Source organism: Hyaena hyaena, unplaced genomic scaffold, assembly GCF_003009895.1.
Source record: "Hyaena hyaena isolate Hyena2069 unplaced genomic scaffold, ASM300989v1 scaffold_86, whole genome shotgun sequence".
Taxonomy (NCBI): domain Eukaryota; kingdom Metazoa; phylum Chordata; class Mammalia; order Carnivora; family Hyaenidae; genus Hyaena; species Hyaena hyaena.
Window position 1 is genome coordinate 155,154 of NW_024080721.1, and position 8,651 is coordinate 163,804.

The following is an 8,651-nucleotide window of genomic DNA, read 5'->3' on the forward strand; positions in this document are numbered from 1 at the left end:
TGTGGGTTTGAGCCCCGCGTCGGGCTCTGTGCTGACAACTCAGAGCCTGGAGCTGCTTCAGATTCTGTGCCTCCCTCTCTCTCTGACCCTCCCCTGCTCACGCTGTCTCTCTCTCTCTCTCTCAGAAATAAATAAAAAACATTTAAAAAAAATTGTTTAAATTAACCATCACATGAGGATTAAAGTACAAACCGTTAGAAGAACCCTTGACAAATTCATTGCTCAATAAATGTTAGTAAGAATGAAATTCAATACTTACTTCCTAGCATCTGTTAGTATCAGGCAACAGGTCTGGAGAAGATCTTAAGTGAACGAACGATCTGGCTCACCCTGCTTAAACCAGGCACATATGAGTGCCAACCGGTGAAGCATGAATTGCTATAAGAGTTCTTGGCAGTTTTCCTGGCTCCCAGGCGGGTGTCATGTCTGCACGGGGCCTGGACAGAAGCAGAAGCACAAACAAGGTAGAAGGGGCCGGAGGCCAGGAAGGAAGAGCGGAGACCCTCTGGGAAGGAGATTGGGGCCGTTTACCAGGATCGCGCGTGGGGCGGGCTGCTGGTCGGGGGCAGGCGTTTGTTAGCGACGGGAAGGAGGGGGAGGAGGAGACACTGTGTAGGTTTACCGTGGCCGCCGGGCCCTACTGGAAGGACGGCACACAAGTGTTACATTAACGCTACTACAGGAGGCAACTTGATGAATGAAAATTTTGCCTCTGTTTTGCCTGCCTTGCACAAAGGGTCAAAGTCATGCATCTCGTGACTTCACATACTGGATGGTTCATGAATATTTACTGTCCTGAGCCCAGAGGTGATCTTTCTACACACCTCATTCATCCGCACATCGCCACCAAGGTTACAACTCAGGAAGCAACAGATGTTGGCGAGGATTCAGAGAAAGGGGACCCCTCATGCACTGCTGGTGGGAATGCAAACTGGTGCGGCTGCTCTAGAAAACGGTGTAGAGTTTCCTTTAAAAATTAAAACTAGAACTACCTTACAGCCAGCAGATGCACTACTAGTTATTTATCAAAAGGACACAAAAATGCTGATTCAAAGGGGCACATGCACCCCAATGTTTATAGCAGCGCTATCAACAGTAGCCAAAGTATGGGAAGAGCCCAAATGTCCGTCAGTGGATGAATGGATAAAGAAGATGTGGTATATTGGGGCGCCTGGGTGACTTATTCGGTTAACCATCTGACTTCAGCTCAGGTCATGATCTCACCGTTTGTGAGTTCGAGTCCTGCATCGGGCTCTGTGCTGACAGCTCAAAGCCTGGAACCTGCTTCAGATTCTGTGTCCCATTCTCTCTCTGCCCCTCCCCCACTTGTGCTCCATCTCTCTCTGTCTCTCAAAAATAAATAAATGTAAAAAAATTTAAAATAAAAAAGATGTGGTATATATACATATACACACACACAATGGAGTATTACTCAGCAATCAAAAAATGAAATCTTGCCATTTGCAATAATGTGGATGGAATAGAGGGTATTATGCTAAGCAAAATTAGTCAGAGAAAGACAAGTATCATATAACTTCTCTCATATGAGGGATGTAAGATACAAAACAGATGCCCATAGGGGAAGGGAAGGACAAATAAGGGAGGGAGAAAAACCCTAAGAGACTCTTAAATACAGAGAACAAATGGAGGGTTGCTGGAGAGATATTGGGTGGGGGGATGGGCTAAATAAGTGATGGGCATTAAGGGGGGCACTTGCTGGGATGAGCACTGGGCGTTGTATGTAAGTGATGAATCACTAAACTCTACTCCTGAAATCATTATTACACTAAATGTTAACAACTTGGATTTAAATCTAAAAAATAAAAATTTTCAAAACAAAATTTTTTAATTGGGGCACCTGGTGGCTTAGTCAGTTGAGCATCCAACTTCCACTCAGGTGATGATCTCGTGGTTGTTGAGGTTGAGCCCCACGTCGGGCTCTGTGCTGACGGCTCAGAGCCTGGAGCCTGCTTCAGATTCTGTGTCTCCCTCTGTCTCTGCTCTCTCTCTCTTGTTCTCTCTCCCTCTCTCTCTCTTTCTTTTTCTCTCAAATATGGATAAACATTTTTTTAAATATTTTTACTTATTTCTAGGAGAGAGAGATAGAGTGTGAGCAGGGGAGAGTCAGAGAGAGAGGGAGATACAGACTCTGAAACAGGCTCCAGGCTCTGAGCTGGCAGTCAGCACAGAGCCCGACGCGGGGCTCGAACCCACAAACCGCGAGATCATGACCTAAGCGAAAGTCAGACGCTTAACCGACTAAGCCACCCAGGTGCCCCCCAAATATGGATAAACATTATAAAAAATTGTTTTAATCCCTGGATAATCTCAGGGTCTAAATGTCCATCTGTCCCATGCAATACTTCTGGTCCAGTACCTCTGGCCTCCTCTCAGGCCATGCATCTTCCTGGACCGGTTCCATTCATACGGGGGCCCTTTGCAGTTCCTTGGGGATGCAAAGCAGTCTCCCTTCTAGAGCTTTCCATGCACGATTCCTTCTACCCAACAGTGAGGGCCTTCCTTCCTCGTGCTTTCCCCAACCCAGCTCCTTCCCACCATTTGGGTTATCAGGGTAACTAGCGCCTCCCTGGAAAGCCTTCCTGAGCACCCCTAAACTTCGTGTACCCTTAGTCCTTTCACATCAGCTCTCTGCTTCCTCCCTTCCCAGCCCTTATCACAAGGCCCAGGGGTCTTGTGTGCTTGCTTCAAACTGTCTTTGATCGTGAGTAGACTGCACACTCCGTGAGGCAGGGAACACGCCTTCTTGTCTGTGCGGAACCACAGCATCCAGACTGGAGCACACGTGGTCCCTCGGAAGCTTCATCCAAGTTCTTTCCTTTTCAAGCCAGCAGTACCTTCTGAGGCGCACAAAGCAGTGTGCTATGAGATCTATAATTCTCTTCTTCCTAACCTGGTTTGAACTCAATTCCATTAGAGTCTTCCAGATTTAACTAACGGCACCATCTGGCTCCAAGCTCCAAGGTCTCATTAAGTGAGCAGTGCTAATAAAAGTAATTGCAAAAGAATAGAGGAGATGGAGGAGATAGCAATAAAATAATGCTGCCAGCACAGGGCTATTGTTTCGTTTGTAGCTTTTGCTGGGGTGAGAGAGATCATTCCAGTGCTGGATTCACTTGGCGACAATAAACAATGGCTTGGAGTATGGAGAACAGGTGCTCATTGGTGCTAAGAACGGATGGCCTAGGGACACCTGGGTGGCTCAGTTGGTGGAACATCTGATGTCAGCTCAGGTCATGATCTCACAGTTCATGAGTTCGAGCCCTGCATCGGGCTCTCTGCTGTCAGCGCAGAGCCTGTTTCAGACCCTCTGTCCCCTCTCTCAGCCCCTTCCCCACTTGTGCTCTCCCAAAAATAAATAAATATTTCAAAAAAAGAAGTGATGATCTAAAACTGTGTCACGTCTGGCAAACAAAAAATCTTACATATAAGCCATCCCAATGAAATTCAGGCCATAATGATTTATTTCATTATTGTTTGCCTAGCTGCAGAAAGGTGTACAGCATTAATTCTAACAATTTTCTGCTCTCTCAACAAAAATTATTTAGTTAAGCTATTAAAAGTTATATGGCGGTAAGTGAAGAAGGTCTTATAACTTTTTTTTAACAGAGACCCTGGACATCTATATAACCTTTATCAGAGGAAGCTTAGCGAACAATTGGAACAGCTATGAATAAAGATGGTGGTTATCCAAATCACAGACTAGTAAGATTCATTGCGAACATCTCTGTCATTTCTCTTGAGACTGTTTCTTTTTCTTTTGGTCACGTCTACGGTACTATTACTTAAGAAAAATCACCAAGTTTAGAGCAAATATACACCAAATCTTCATCAGAGCCATAAATCACAAACTTTGCCTCTATCATGCAATCTCTCCTAACGACATGGTCTCTAAGCTCCCAAACTCCGCCGTCAAGATGTACCTCAATTACCTATGGTCACAACCTTTCCGTGTTCTGGAAAGGTCAATATTATCGTTGCTTTTATACTCTAGGGGATGATGGGTTTTTATTTGCAAGGAAAAAGATTATAGATCAGAGGTTCTCAAAGTGTGATCCCCAGGCCGGCAGCTTCGGCACCCCCTGGAAACGTACTAGCAACACAAATTCTCAAACACCCCCTCCTGACACTTACGTCAGATATCCCAGGGGCGGGGCACCTGGGTGGCTTAGTCGGTTAAGCGTCCGACTTTCGCTCAGGTCATGATCCCGCGGTTTGTGGGTTCGAGCCCCACGTCAGGCTCTGTGCTGACTGCCAGCTCAGAGCCTGGAGCCTGTTTCAGTCTGTGACTCCCTCTCTCTCTGACCCTCCCCTGCTCACGCTGTCTCTCTCTCTCTCCCCTAGAAATAAATAAAACATTAAAGAAAAAAAAAAAAGAAATCCCAGGGGGGAGACCCGGGCATCCGTGTTTCACGAATGCTCTAGGCGGTTCTGACGCATGCACAAATGTGAGAACCACCACCTGGGACAAGTGATTCTCAACCCGGGCTGACTTCTCCTCAAGGTCATGTGGCAACGTCTGGGGATATTTGAGTTGTCAGTCACCAGGGCAGAGGATGTGACTGGGCATCTCCAAGCCAGAGCTGCAGCTGAACTTCCTACACTGTGCAGATCCCCAGAGGAAAGAATTATCCAGTCCGATATGTCAAGAGTGCCAACGCTGAGAAACCCCGGTTGAAGGTAAGAACCTTTGACCAGCAGCCTTGAGTTTTAATTATGGCTTCCTATTAATTTTCACTTATTTTGTTTTTGGTGTGATGTGTCCTGTGAAAGATTTTATTTTTATGTTACAGCCACTCAACTTGTTTTTGGTTTCTACCAGTGCCTTCTGTCCAAAGCCTCCAGGTTGGAGTCATAATTGTTTACTTAGATGTTTTAATTTCCTCTTTTACATTTTAATGATTTAACCCACTTGGAATGAAAGTTGTGAAGTAATGATTTAAGGATTTCTTTTTCTAAGACTTCTCATACCTGGGGTACACAGTCACTTCTTTTTTTTAATTTAATTTAATTTTTTTTACAATTATTTCTGAGAGACAGAGATAAAGCATGAGCTGGGGAGGGGCAGAGAGAGACAGAGACACAGAATGTGAAGCAGCTCCAGGCTCTGAGCTGTCAGCACAGAGCCCGACGCGGGTTTCGAACTCGAAAGTGGTAAGATCATGACCTGAGCCAAAGTCAGACACCTAACTGACTGAGTCACCCAGGTACCTCAAGTACACAGTCACTTCCATTTCCTCACCAAACCCTGATAGATAAGAGGATGTGCTTCACCACAACAAAAGAGTTCGATAGGCACAAGGAGAGTTCATTTTGAATTGGCTTCACCTTCATGAGACTAAAATTTAAAACCAGATTAAATAATATATGTTTATTTATCACATTTAAAAAATAAACCTGTGATGATAGGCAACCCAGGGCTTGTTTGGAGGCTCCACAATCATCAGGGACCTGGGTTCCTTCAAGACATCCTGTCCTTATGGTCCAAAACAGCTGCCAGAGCTCCGACCATCACATTCTATTCCATGCAGCTTGAAGAAGGAAAGAGAAGGATGGGCCTCTTCTCTTTTTTTTATTTTATCTTTTAAGCTTATTTGTTTATTTTGAGAGAGAAAAAGAAGACACAGGAGGGGCAGAAAGAGAGGCAGAGAGAGAGAGAGAATCCCAAGCATCCTCCACATTGTCAGTGCAGAGCCTGATTGGGGCTCAAACTCACGAACCATGAGATGATGACCTGAGCCAAAACTAAGAGCTGGATGCTTAACCAACTAAGCCACCCAGGTGCCATCAGCCTCCTCTCTTTAGGGACCTTTTCCAAAGGTCACACACAGCATTGCTGCTTACAACTCATTGGCCAAAAATAACGTAGCAGGGGATTTATGCTCCACAGTAGAGAGGCGAAGGGGGTCTGCAGGAAGACAATGGTGCAAGGCTAGAGGGCCACCCCTGAATAGAGAGTCCCAAAGAAAAGATGAAATTAATAGTCTCTGACCAAGAATACTAAGAAGAGATTTATACCTTTAGTGCAGACTTTGGAGTTGAGTTTCTGATTGGTACAGAGAAAATAAGCAAGCCTTTTAAAATGACGCATTGGAAAAAAATAAAAAATAAAATGACGCATTGGTATTTCCGGGAAAAATAAACATTTGCTCTGGAAATAATTCAGTTGGGAAAACTTTGGTTACAGTGTGCTAACCAACATGGTCCCCAAAACCATAGTAGCTTAAAACAATCAGATTTTATCTTTTGCTTACGGCTATGTGCGCGTCGCCAGTTGACAAAGGGACAGTCTTCATCCTAGTCACAAAAGGACCCAGACCGACGGAGCAATCACCTTCTTGAACCCAGGGAATTTGCAGCGCGGGATACAAGAGACCCCTGGAGAATTTCCCATCAGCCATTAAATGCCCTGGAGCCTGTTGGCCACATCAGTCACACGACCCGCCGCCTGGACTCAAAGAGGGCGGGAAAAAGCCTTGCTATGTACCCTGAAGGTGTATTCCCTAATGTTTGACATCGGGCAATAATGGCCATCACACAAGCACACGGGGAGTTGCTGTGGAAAATACAGATATAATCATGATCGTATAAGCATTCAACAATGATGTTTGGGGGGATGGCAGTTCTGGGAGGTGTTTACTGCATGGCCGGTGGGGGTGGCGAAGAGACATTAACAAAAGGAGTCCGTGGGGAGCCTGGGTGGCTCAGTGGGTTGAGCGTCCAGCTCTTCGTTTCAGCTCAAGTCATGATCTCACGGTTCACGGGTTGGAACCCCAGGTCGGGTTCTGTGCTGTTAGCCGGGAGCCTGCTCGGGATTCTCTCTCTCTCTCTCTCTCTCTCTCTCTCTCTCCTTCTCTGCCCCTCCCCGACTCTGTCTCTCTCAAAAGTAAATAAATTAATTAAAAAAAATAAGGAGTCCTTATCTTCCACAATAAGAAGTCATGAGAATAAAAAAATCAACAAATAGCAGGACAAGTCTATTACTTAGAAATATGAAAATAAGGGGCCCCCTGGGTGGCTCAGTCGGTTAAGCATCCAACTTTGGCTCAGGTCATGATCTCACAGTTTGTGGGTTCGAGCCCTGTGTCGGGCTCTGTGCTGATGGCTCAGAGCCTAGAGCCTGTTTCAGATTCTGTGTCTTCCTCTCTCTCTGTCCTTCCCCAGCTCATGCTGTGTCTCAGTCTCTCAAAATAAACAAGTGTTAAAAAATAAAAAAATAAAAAAAGAAATATGAAAACAAGAAAGCACAACAGACAAGCAAAACACTTTTATGTGTTTGCCTTAGTTCTTCGTTGGGGGTGGGGGTGGGCAGGACACAGACTTATTTTTCACTGTTAGCCTTGTGGTGCTTTTCAGCTTTTTAAAAATATGCCAAACATTATTTTGGAAAGGCAAGAAATTAAATTTCAAATTTCAAGAGTGGGAGGGAAATGCCTCGAATGTTCGATAGCAACCGTCTCTTTCTTTTTTGAACGCACAACACCCCATGTGGCCTCCTATGACAAAAAGGGAGGAACACAATGAAATGCCTTATCCGTGCCTTTGCCCCTCGACTCTGGGTGCTCAGACCCGGAACAAATCCTGTGTCTGTTTCCCTTTTCACAAGCAGCCAAGAGGCACCATTTAAGAATGAAGCAAACTAAAGAACACAATCGCCCCCAAAGGAAAGATAATTTGCAGACTTTTCTACTCCCAGCAGCCATGTATAATCTGGCGCTAACCCCTTGGAAGCCCAGCGGTGTTTCCAAGAGACAGGAATCCAGAGAATTCTAAAACAACACACTTTCCTTTTAAAAATGCAAATCAGTGGACATATTTGCAGGCTCTACCATCGAGTGCAATCCAGAGATTTGTCCAAACACCTCCATGATGCTTCTAAGTTCTTGGGATTGCTTTGTGTCTCTCTGAAATTAAGAGATACTGAACATTTTTTTTTTCTTACCTGGTAGTCATTTTCCAAGCATATGCTTGCTTGACGAACATGCGAGCGGGAGCTGTTTGGGAGGGCAGCACGGCTCTGTCCCTCTGCGGGCTTCTGGAAGGGCAGCCAACCCCCGGTGACTGAGACTGTTAAGCTCTTTTCATCGACTCACATAGATGTAAATAATGATGAGAGCCCGGCGTCTTCTCACCAGAAGCCCTGCACTGCCCTGTGCTCCTCTGTCATCTGTGATGAAGGTGGTGGCCGAGGGGAGACTACTCGAGGTAAGGGAATAAAGAATTTGTGATTCCACCTCAAGACAACGTCCTGCTTCTCAAAGCTCACCTCTTGCTGCCTGATTCTCCTCTCCGCTCCCTCCTCCCAGCCCAGGCAGATGGAGATCCTGGGCCAACTAGGGAGAAGGTCATGTTCGCAAAGAGGCAAAAACGAAGTCATGAGTCATTTCCAAAACGTTCCCCTGGCTTTGATGCAGTCGCTTGGAGGTTTGCCAAGTGCCAAGGACCACGCTGAACACTCACATCCACAGCCAGCCCCTAGGGCACACTGATCCCTTTGGGGCGGACAAGATGGCGGGGCCCAGATTGTAGGGCTAATGGTAGCATTCATTGTGTTGTCATGCTGCCTTCCACATTTTTCATGGCCCTATGGGTGTTAAAGTCTCCCCCCTAGGGACACCCCTGGAGGGCTGGGC